General features: G+C 40.4%; 1 pseudogene; it reads right to left on the reverse strand.

Moving 5' to 3' along the window:
• Positions 1-10,352, reverse strand: part of LOC137976714 (uncharacterized) — a 24,527-nt pseudogene extending 14,175 nt beyond the window's left edge.
• Between the last annotated feature and the right edge of the window lie 2,148 nt (positions 10,353-12,500).

Below are 12,500 nucleotides of genomic sequence, written 5' to 3' on the forward strand. Positions count from 1 at the left end.
TAAATCTTAACACATAGCAAAACGTTTTGAATTTGGTATTCCTACACGCCTCCTACACGTTGCAGAGTACCATTTCAAAGAAATGTATAAATTACTTTTACAGCTATTTAGCACTTTCATTACACATTTCAGGGCGCATCAATCTGTTTTTTTCCACGATTATAAATACAGATCTGATTCTCCCACTCATATTGCATGTGTACAATCCTATTCCTTACAAGTCAACGAGTACCTGAAAAAATCAGTACACTTTGCCTCGTCCGTTTTGACTTCTTTTGATAAACCGTAATGCGCTTTCGAATCTTTCGTTGCCTTTCTTATCCTCGTGTTAAACTGACTCCTCTCTGCTTTGTCAGGAACTTGGAACCGATTTCACTCGGCTGGAATACGTATCTACGGTGTCTTTCAGTTGAGAGGTTTTCTTAAGGAATTTTATTACCCAAAGACAACACCGAATGAAAACAGCAGTGAAAGAAATTGTAAATTAACGCATCATTTGTGTGTCTGCGATGAACTGGTAGTGAGTGGAATGTAATACCACTAAAAGTGCATGCTCAACGTGGGGTGTTGGCAACTTCGTTTTGCATAGCTGTGCCCTTTAGCTTACATCTCCTAACCCCATACTGGGTGGAGTGAACACTGAACAACAACTTAACAGACTTCTCTGACACGTAGATACTTAAATTGGTTATTTTTTCCTCGATCTGATTACGTCTCGAGTCTTTTCTTATGTTATGGGCCATCTTTCGCCCATAGTTGCGATAATCTTCCAGGTTGCTCGTCCAAATTTCTCTGTACAAATACACTTATCTAAGAAACTTAAACTTCTCATTTCAACGGTCTATTTATCAGACTGGCCTGGCTTGCTCGAAGCATGGTTAGCGCTAACCAGCGTTAAATACCATGGAAACCGATAGGTTTTGATACCTCCTGATCAACGGTTAACGCTAACCAGGCTTCGAGCAACCCGCCTCTAGACTTTTCTTTACTACCACCGACCTTTATTTTTACAGGCGTTATCTATAGCATTGAAATGAGTCGCAAAAGGAGCAAAAAGTTTGTTTAGAAATTGTGCTTAAGAGTTCACAACAAAGTAGAGGTTTCGAGAATGGTCACTCTTGCTTGCTTTCCAAACAAACTTCTTAAGATCCCATGCGATCAAAAGTCAATAGTTATTTTTCTATGGATTTCAAAACTATGTTCACTAAGCGACGAAAGTTTTAAGCCTTGATTTAAAAAAGTCACCTGTTTATTTTAACTGGAATTTAATTTTCTTTTTAATGGTCCGCCATTACTAACTTTAAGATCTTGAGAGAGCTGGATCGAGGAGAAGATGACGTCAAAGGCTCACTAGTTTAAAATGCAATGCGTGTGTACGCGGCAGAATTAATGTGCAGCACGGGAGTTTTGGGCTTTCAGACTTTTAAACTCGTGTTTGTGTTGAGCAAAAACACTTTTAAAATATGAAAAAAACAAGGAAGGGAGCATATTTACCTTGATGTAAGCCTGACATGTGATCGCCCTGGTAACTGCTGGGAATGCATCAAGTATTATCACCCTTACTTTACTCTCAGCAATACTTTTGATATAATTTTCGGCGTTCAGATACGTGTTGGATGGTAACTCACGTGACAGTACTTGTATTCCATGATTGGTTAAGAACTCAATGCGAGACTGTACTGTATTCACAGGATACTTAGCCTCACGTAACACCACACAGTGAGTCCAGTCGAAGGTACGAAACAGCAACAAATATGCTGACTTAAATTCGTCGATGCTCGGATTTGTTCGGAAGAACATCGGAAATCTCGTTCTGTCAGACAGTGATACATCATCTGCTCCATAACCCATGATAATTTTGTTGTAAAAACGTGATACTTCTGCAATTGGAAGTGTAGGCATGCTGCATGCAGGACCTAAAATACCGATGACATTGTCCACCTCGTCACGATTTAGGTATCGAATGAAGGCCTGAATGACCAGTTCTCTTCGACACTGAGTAGGGGCCACAAGCAGCTCTAGCTTAAAAGAACCCAAAACAGTTTGATCTTCGTTTACCTCCTCGACAGCCATTTGTGCTCCTACCTCATCTCCTGGGCTGGACCATATTGCTTTGGATTCCATCAAACTTGGAAACATCCCGCCTATGTACAGAGTTTCTTTGGTGGAAGGCTCTGGTTGTATCCATGGAAACCAAACATCACGTGTTTTGTTAAGCCACTGGCAGACAGAATCATCAATTGATTCCTTTTGCGTTGCGTTTACGTTTTGCAGTATATCGGCGATGTGCTCTCTTGTTAAGGTGATAGCTCTTACGAGTCTATAAATATCTTGATAGTGTTGTTGTATATCTTTCCACACAAATTTGTGCAGATCATACAACGGGAAATCACAGCCTGAGGAATTTCCAGTTGCTGAAATTGTCACCATACTGTCCGAGAAAGGAATGAAGGAAAGTAATGACGGTACTAAGGTTATTCTTTTTAAAAGAAGCTTTCTTCAAGTTTGAAAATTAAAGTAGTTGTAGCATATTGACAATTATAATGCTGGCTGTATCTGATTCTTTTAAAAAGAAACTTTTTTACACTATATAGTGATGTTTTTCTTGACGCCAAACAACTCAGTAAAGCGCAACGATCAGTAATAAAGTTATGCCTCCATGATATACAAGCCGGGCACATGCAAGTATAGTTCTAATTTGAGCCTTTCGATCTGCCGAACTCGACTGTTCAGTGGTTTCACTACAGAATCCTAAGTAATTTGTCCTATTTCAGCTCTGCTTTTCCCATTCCTAATTCTGTGAACTTCCTGTAAAAACCTGTAAAATTGAGAAAGGACTTTTACTAAACTGTTTTAATTTTCGAGAACTGGAAATCCACCCGACGTCAAATAAAGTAGCATGCATCTCTTACTGTCATCGCGAAGCACATGATATATACATATACATATACATATATATGGAAGAAAAAGACAAATAAACTACAAGTTCATCCCTACAAGCCTGTTTCGTGGTCGCCCACTCATCAGGGGACCACGCGGGCGACCACGGAAACAGGCTTGTAGGGATGAGCTTGTAGGGATGAACTTGTAGTTTATATGTCTTTTTCTTCCATATATACATATACATATATATATATATATATTTTTTTTTTTGGCATCTTTTTGTGTGTGATTACGATTACTTGTGAGAGTAGAGAGCGAAGGCAAGGACGACCACGGCTGCATGCGAGAACGTCAACGAAGAATACAGCTTCGCGTTATTGTAACCATTTCGCGATGATTCCAAGTAGTTCGGCATGGAGGGCTTGTGTAGCAACATTCTAGGAATAATTGATTTGAACGATGCAGATTCTTGGAGAGAAAATTAGAAATCGAAAAAATCGCCGGAATGTCGACGTGCTCCACATGACCTCAAATTTGGGCAATCCACGTCTATGTCAGCACCAATCACAGGCCAAGTACTTCAATGCTGAATGGGCCATTTCCGAGTTGCTGTTTGTCTCGGTTTCGAAGTGAGTCTTGGTGCTCAACTATTGTAAGGGAAATGAGTTTGATTTGCATAAGAATATGCAACTCATTTCCATTTGAATGGTCGTGCACCAGGACTCGCTTTGAAACTGAGGCGTGCAGCAACTCGGAAATGGGCTATTGTAAAACACATTTGCAAATCGAGAACTGCCGTGAAGGTACATCGTTTGTCGTCCTTGCTTAAACTCTCTAATGGCTCTGACGTACCCGCATTCCGGAAAGGCAATCCTCTTAAACTTTCCTGAAATGCTTAGGAAGCCTGGGTCAGAAGTGTAAAATAACAGTGGCTTCCCTCTTTGTTGGTTGTCAGTTAGTTTTGTATCGAGTCCTCTTTTCAGCCAGATCACAGAAATGTTTAAACGCAGGCTTGTAATTTGGTTCTTTAGCAGTACACTGTTGTCTGTGAAAAACAACAATTAAATGATTAAATAGGTTGAAAATGGGGGCAGTGATATCAGGGATCTCGAAACAATAACAATCACACAACGAAGCAATAAATTTGATGAACAGAAACAACTACTCTGCATGACCGGTAGTGCGTTTCACATCTTGGCACATTTCTTTGTCGTTTAAAGGCCCCGGGCAAATGGCTTTAATGTTTGCTTCAACATCCGTTCGATTTCGTTGAACGATGTTGAACGACGTTGAAAGATGCTGACCGCTGGGTTGGCAAACGGTTTTAAAACATTGAACCTGTATTGAATCCGCGCTTGTTACTATGGATACAGACATGTATACGTCATGGAGAGACCGATTTGAGAACACGTGCAAATCGAACAAGTTGAAAGAGGGTGCAAACTGCTTCATACATCTACGCTCATACCTCTCGAACAACAACCGAATGGCATGGAATTATTACCATTGAGCATTTGAGCTCAGAGCTTTTAAGGTATTTTCGTGCCCTCTCAAAAGTGTAACTGGAAATCTTATCAGCGTAAATATTAACAGGTATTCTTGCTGGATGTAATGCAAAGGTCTTCAATTTTTATACCAATCAATTCAGTAAAAATAGAAGTTAGTGCCCATTACCTCTGTTATCTCCGAGTAATGCGGCACAGTTTCCACTACTTTGATTCAAGCACTGCTTGGGATGAAACTCTTGTTCTACGCAGTCTCCGCACGCGAACAGATCTGAGGGTACAGACAGTTGCTGCAGAACAATAGGTAGTTGTAGCGCTCTCCAGTGGTCAACGGTTTGGCGGTTGACAGTCCACATGTTATCAACAAAGTCGGTGCGTACATACCAGCCTTGTCTACAAGAGAAACGAGTCGCATTAATTGTTTTATTGTAAGTGCTCATTTCATGCGACGTTACAATTTACGTTCTCTGGTAAGGGTGTTTCAATTTCTCGCCTCATCTCGTCCCCAGGGCGCTTTCTGGCTGGCTTAGGGAGGGAAAAGCGTCCTGGGGACGAGGTTGATCTCGTCCCTCTCTGAAGATTCATAGAACGGGGCGAGTCCTTTGGAACTACAATCTGTGGCTTGGGATTGAAGCACTATATATCTCTATATCTCTGTCAGGGACACCTGGAAGAACAGATTGCTGAACGTGCTCCCTGGTTAAATAAAGCTCATTATTATTATCATTATCATTATCATTATTATTATAAAATTCCGTCCTCTCCCTCCCCCCCCCACCTCCCAAAAAAAAAAAAAAAAAAATAGAAAATAATCCTGCACGAAATTGAACTAAATATAATCTTTGCGATGTCGCAAATTTCCAAAGCAACCATAGTCTGCGCAGTTAGCAACCGGAAGAGAACATTTCGCGTGCCAGGAAAGTGGTGTCTCCCAGATGTTTAAACTTATTGTCTCTAATAAAGACTAGTGGTAATTTCGGATTACTGAAGTGCGTTTCGACAGTCGCTTTGGAAGCAAGGAGAAGGGTGGGGAAAGAAACGATCTTATAAGACCGAACTTTGAGGATATGAGCATTCATTGCTTGAGATGGTTTTTATTAGCGCCGAATACTATGACTCATGAGTGACAGGATTTAAATGCTTTGCCCTTGGCTAGCCTCTGCATCCTTAGTAAGTGCGATCAGTTTGATTTAATAAGGTAAGTTGTGCCGGTCAAAACAACTACACACCATTTTCAAGGAAACGATAATAGCTCCCAGAGAGGACAAGTGGTTACTAGTAAAATACTAAACCCCGAAAGATTGAAGAAAATAAAAGGGAATCGAGTAACTTTGGCATTGAGACTGACATGTTGATCATTTCCGAGTTCACTTTAACATCTTTTTCACAGCAAGTTAAAAGCGCGAATTGTTGTGTGAATAAAATACAGTAATATACATGAGAACGATCAGTGGTCAATACCAAAAAGCAGTTTTCTGCAGTTCTCGTCTTCCCATTGAAGGATTCTTTTCACGACGAAAGTCACTGAAGTTAATCCCAGTCGGGTGGGGTTGGTATCTGGATGGGAGACCATCGTGACACCAAAAAAGGCAATAGAAATAGCATTACAATCGCTGATGTTAGAGTAACTTCAACGTTGTCAGCAAGAAACATAGGTGTAACCTTCAACGATGTTTATGGATTTTGAACAGCATGTTAAAAACACTATGACATACATGTAGCGTCCTACCTACAAGTCTTCGCCTTTAAAAAAAGCAAATGCAGTGTAATACATATAGACGATAGAGTAGTACGTAACCAGCCGACGTTATCGCCTGATAAAGACCAGCAGTAAGCGGTCGAAACGTCGTGGTCTAAAACCTAAGTAACTACATCGTGAAACAAAAGAATATACCTTTTTTATTTCTTATGTACCACCAAAATGACCAATAACCACCTCTTATACAAATATACTTTGTTGCCGAACTTACTACGCATGAGACAGTATATCTATTTCATTCCCGTTTGCTATAAATTGGTATTTTTTCATTTGTTTCGAGAAAATATTTATTACAAAACAAACCTTCCTGTGACCCCCAATGATCCAACGTCAATCATTTCGTCATTCTTTGGTAAAACTTGGGCGTCGAATGGCACCCAGACCTCCGGATCAATAATGGTCCGTGGAAAGACAGAAGCACTGCAAAACAAAATACATATTCCCAAAGGTAATTTTCCCTTCGGCGTCAATTGAAGATCAGAAGTTTGATTCGGCAAACTTTCCCAGCCACTGATATTGCGCTTTTTGTACATTCTCGGTGGGTTAACTACCACATTTCCTAGAACAAGTGCAACCTAGTTCCCAGGTTCCTCTCTCTTCTTTCCTCAAGAAAGTATCCTGGGTTGTGGCTGGTCACGTGTCTGTTAGATTTTTGCAGATTCCAGAAAAACAAATTAAGGGAGGGGCACGAAGCTTAAAATTTTGCCGCCCCTCAACTTATCTACTGAGCTCAGTATGGAGTGGAAATTAAACATCGCGTGGCGCAGGACTCAAACATTATCCTCCATATCCTGTTGGAAATACTGCTACTGTCTTTCCTTAAATAAACCCATTTCAGTAATTCCCAGTCTGGAGGACAAAACAATGGTTGTTCCCTCCTCTGAGAGAAACAAACCTTTCAAATGCAAAACAATCTTATCGCATGTTTTTCCTCCAGATTGGGAATTAACTGAAAAGGGGCTATACAACGCTTTCAGACGAATCACTTGTTTTACTTTTAAAATCACGTTTAGAATTAGCATCACCCGAAAGCAATAGAACTTGAAGTGTACCTATACCTTAAGAACGTGGGTGCCACTTGGAAAAGAAAAACAATCTGTTTCACCTTCCCCATTATAGAACTGAATCCTGTTGGCAAAATTAAGTCGAAGACCCACCCTCCGGCGCATTTCATTTGTAACCAGCCGCAACTAGGGAAGGGAGGAAGAGATAGGACCCTGGGAACGAGGTCGGAATAAGTAAACCGTGGTGACTTCAAGGTATACAGATGACTCTGAATGACACAATTCCGGCTTTTCCCCGTCCGCCAGAAAGGCCTGTGAAACAAGACTGACTTTACTACTAGCTTTTTAATTACCCGTCTTTCCAGAAACTTTTTGCAGTTCCATTGATGTCTCCATCATAAGGTATAAATACTATGTTATCATAGCCCAGTCCCTCCTGGAGTAAGATCTTGGTAAGCTGAGCAATTACTTGATGGGAGACACGATTACTGTACGAGATTCCAAGTGGTATCTCCTTTCCCTGGTACTCGATCTTCTTTCGACGAACAGGACCTTTTAAGAATTAAATAGAAAACCATATAAGTACTGTAATCTCTAGGCTGTTATGACTTATGACAGTTATCTTAGTCGGTTGACCATCGGACTACTGTTCGGAAGGTCACTGATCATACTCAGGACCAACAATCAGGGTCTTTAAATAACTGAGAAGAAAGTGCTGCCTTTGTAATTCCATCTGTAAATGGTTTAACTCTCTAGTCTTCTCGGATAAGGACGGTAAACCGCAGGACCCGTCGCACAATTCAATGTTCACAACCGTGGGGAGTAAAAGAACCAACACCCTATTCGCAAAGAGTGCCCGGTATTGTGGTGTGTCCTCTGTGGTAAATGCTAGGAGATATTATATCTACGCCAAGCTACTCTAAAATCCGAGGGTAAAGAAAGATATGATATAATTAACAATTAGACCCGTAGCCCTTGCGGGCTACGGGTCAATAGCCCATTCGGCTTCGCCTCATGGGCTTTTCACCCGTGACCCTTGAGGGCAGCTATTGTTGGTTTTCCGTGATCGCTGGAAAGTGAATAAAGATCGTGGGGACCTGCGGGTCTAACAACATTGTTCGCGCCATACATCAAATTCAACGTGGCGGCAGAAAATCGTCGATTTCTGCATTGCTTAAGGCCTGCTTTTTTTTTTCCACTTGTTGCTGGTTGTTTTTTCACAAAGAAGACGACGGTAAATACAAAAATCCCATAGACGTAGCGAAATAGCGGGAAGAACTCGGAGATTATGATTTGCTGTCGGCAACGTAGTGCATCCTGGTATTTTAAGATTTTCGGCAACTATTAAAATTCCCGGCAATTTTTATTTTTTTAGCATTTTCTAGATTATTTTTTTACTTTTTTCGCGACGTTTATTAGCTTTCGAAAGAAAAGTAAACGAAATTCAAGTACTTTGTACTACTGTGTGGACCCCAGGAGCCTGGAGTGGGTCTTTTGGTGTTGCATGCCTCCATGAGGTCAGCAACTCTTTCATTGATGCAAATTAAAGCTGGGAAGAATGTTCAGACAAACTTAAGAAAAGTTTCCGATGTCAACTGTTGAATTTGATTTTTATCAACGAAATTTTGTGAGAGAAAGAAAAAGCGAATAAAACCTGCCCATACTGTGCACGATAAGAACCGCAAGGCAAAAATTCAAGTGCAAGCAATTAACAGAAAAGAATGGCAACTTTTCGGCAACTTTGGGAATAAAATAGAACCTTTTAGCAACTTTTAGACACTTTTATTGGAAACTTGTGGCCAAGCCTAGCGATCAGAATGATAATGAAAACCTTAACTCGATTATCACTGCTCTTTGTCAGATTGTCAAAGGTCCACCTTCAACCGACAGTCTTTTCGACCGTGTGTTTTTATTGTGAAAATTCGCATTGCTTATCACAGAGATCTGATTGGATGAATTTCAGCTTTGGCGGGATTTTCATATATGAAAATTGTTCCACGGCACGCAATGCCTGTACTTTTAAGACTTTTAACTACTGCCAGTTAGTCAAGTCAGGTCACGTGACGGTAACTAAAGGTATTTCTGGAGGTGACTAACTTAGCTCGCCGGTAAAGCTTTTTTGCCTGGAAGACTAGTCTTCTCGGTTATTCTCACTAAAACAGTCTCTTCTTAATAATTGCATTGTATAGCTTGTTGTATCTGAACTGAATATAAAAAAAAAGAAAACAAATACGGTATTGTTCGAATTGAAGCAACCTGCTCTGGATAAAAAAAAAAGTGGGAAGACGAAGGGAATCTTCCAAAGATGATGCAGGAGAATATAGAAAGAGAAAGACTGTTGTAATTAAAGAAAGTGAATTTTGACTTTTCCACTGCCCTTTTCCCCAAATGAATAGAAACCTTTCAAACGAAAGCTATTATAACCGACTAATTCAGTGTGACAATTGAATCAACTGCGCCCAGCTTCTCTCTGTTTGGTTCAATTTCGCACACTGGCCAAGAATCCCATTCTATCTAACGTCTGGTGTTACGAACAAAAATTCCTAAATTGGTTATTGATGAGGAAACTTACTGGGCCCCTTGATTTAAAATTTCTGTCGTCACTCGGTACTATTGAATCGAAGAGCGCACAAATTAATTTGTTGCCGTTATTCAGTACGCCGTCATTTTACTTATGATACATTGGTGTGTCTCAAACTGATTCGCAATATTATAGTGACTTTCCCTCGTTACTTCCACGTATGAGGCAACTACGTTTATGATTTCTCAGCGGGAAAGGTCAGGAAAACGTTTGCTCTTCTGTGCACCGGCGCTGAACGAGGGCACGCGAACATTATTTAAAGGCACAATTAATTGATTAGAAAACCTACCTGGGACGTTACCGAGACATTTTCCACCCTCCACGGGAATGATTTGGAACCATAAAATAAGGAAGCACAAGCGACTGCTTTTTAGAAACATCATACGCTCTGTTCATGTTTACAGAAAATCCGGTAATCCGGCTTCCTTTTGTTATTTCCTACATCCATAAAACCAATCTTCATTTGCCAAACATCAATTAAGCGATATCGCAGAAAATGACAAATCGATTGCACAATGACGAAGGGCATTCAGCCATTACTGGTGTCCCTTAATATTTGGAAGTGGCAATCTTGTGGAATCAGAGATCATAATTTCGACGTGAGGCATCGCACTGAAGCATCCTCGGGCATTTTAAATGGAAGCGCCGATGACAAAATTTACATTCCACTTAACCACAACAAAGGCTATTCTTTGTCTTGCTTTTAATAGGAACTCGGTAGGTGAAAAGAAGTGTAGATAAGTTTGCATAAACAAATTAGGCGGAAACAAACAATGGGAAACGGATTTGGCGAGATGAAAAGCTAGCGTAGTCATCAGAAATTGGTTTGTGCATTGAAGAAGTTGTTGTATACACAAACAAAAACTGGTTGGAATGAAAAAGGCTTTGCGAATAATAGTGTCCAAACGGTCTAAAAGTTTACCTATGCACTTGTTTTAACTATGATCAATTTAAAAATCGTGGATCAAATTACTCACTTGTTACTCCTTTTTTGTAACGATAATTTAAATTATAAATTTCTGAAGTTTCAGTAAAGTATTTTAGATTATTTCCTTGGAAACTCAGTCGAGGGGCAAAAGGTTTGATGTTATTTTATGACATAAGTAGCTTTTTCGTTTACATAAAATAGAAAGACAAATATATCGTTTTATTAAGTTTGTATTATTGATTTTTTTTTTGGCCGTCCCTTCGCCTTTGAAGAGCTATTCGTTTTTATTATTTAGTTTTTTAAAACAGTAAATTTAAAGGCCACAGAAACGATGAATTCTAATTAGACGACGTAATTTATTCGGTGAAATTGGTTGCTTGAACTTGCTTAGAAATAACCACCTGGTCATCGTGTCAAAAATTCACTTTAAAACGTCAATTCCTGAGACACTGAAGTGATAGAAGAAAGTGAAATATTATTCATCATAAAGCCGCAAAGGCGTATACGCTTAGCATATTAAAATTTGATGTTTATTTCTTAGCCAGCGACCTCACTATGAGGTTTTTTTTCACTGTCGATTTGTCGGTGGTATGACACATAATAATAGCAACCTTACGACTGGAAAGGAAAGGAAAGGAACTTTGTTTAAGTGTCTATTCGTTCTGGAGCTGGAGCACTAATTTGGGACACTGTAAACTGAAATTAACAATAACGCAATTCAAGTCAAATGTTGGTTTTTGAGGAGAGGGGAAAACCGGAGAACCCGGAGAAAAACCTCTCGTTGCAGGGTAGAGAACCAACAAACTCAACCCACATAAGACGCTGAGTCCGCTGGGAAATCGAATTAACTCGGTCAATATGTCCGCCGTTCCACAAATACAATGGAGTTGTACGCTCCCGATATGGAAGACATTAGACAGCAGTGGCCAGGTTGCTGACCACAGTGACCAGCGGTTTTCGTTAAAACAAGAGAAAATGAGAGGACAGAGAGGGAGGCTCGCGGTCCAGCCCTTGGGATATGTTATGTCTATGAAAGTTATTTTTAGACGAGCGGAAGTCTTTGTTCTAGCCGAAAACTGTCTTCCGAGACGTCCGCATACAGGTCAACCTCGGTCTGATGTTTGAAAGAAAAGCAAAGATTTCATGTAATGGCGGGCGAAGTGGACTTAACGTCTGCATGCGGACGTCTCAGAAGACAGACTTCCGCTCGTCTAAAAATAACTTTCGTGGACATGACATATCCCAGCCAACGCCCTGAGCCTCCCTCTCTGTCCCCTCATTTTCTCTTGGTTAAAACAATGGTTTGCTGGGGGTGCTCAGTCTCGCGGCTCAGAAAACCTGCTGGTTGTTGTCATTGTTAATTAAGGTTTTTCTCCTGATATGCCGTAATTCACACAATTGTAGTTAGAGTGGTTTTCAAATGAGTGTCGTAAAATCAAAACCAAAGTTATTACTTTGGCCAATCAAAAAGGACGGAAACAATCCAGTAAACCAATCAAAACTCAAAGTAATTACAAGTAGCCGACACAAACCGAGGGAAACTGTGCACGCGCGAGCCACGATTGGTTTTGGTTGAAACAGTGGCGCGAGAACTTTGAACCAATCACTAAGTGAAGTAATGCAAAACCAAAGCAATTCGCAGATTACTTTCGACACTCAATTGAAAATCGCTCTATTGTCATCAAACGGTTTGGTACACTCTTGCTCAACATGATGTTCGGTTGGCTAAATGGAAAAACCTTAGTGTTTCAGATGATTGATATTGGCACAAATGATTAATCGTTTACAAGTTCCCGGAGCCCGAGAAAATAGGCTTTTGGCACTCCGGCAGCCCGCGCCC

This window comes from Montipora foliosa, chromosome 1 (genome assembly GCF_036669935.1).
Source record: "Montipora foliosa isolate CH-2021 chromosome 1, ASM3666993v2, whole genome shotgun sequence".
NCBI lineage: Eukaryota > Metazoa > Cnidaria > Anthozoa > Scleractinia > Acroporidae > Montipora > Montipora foliosa.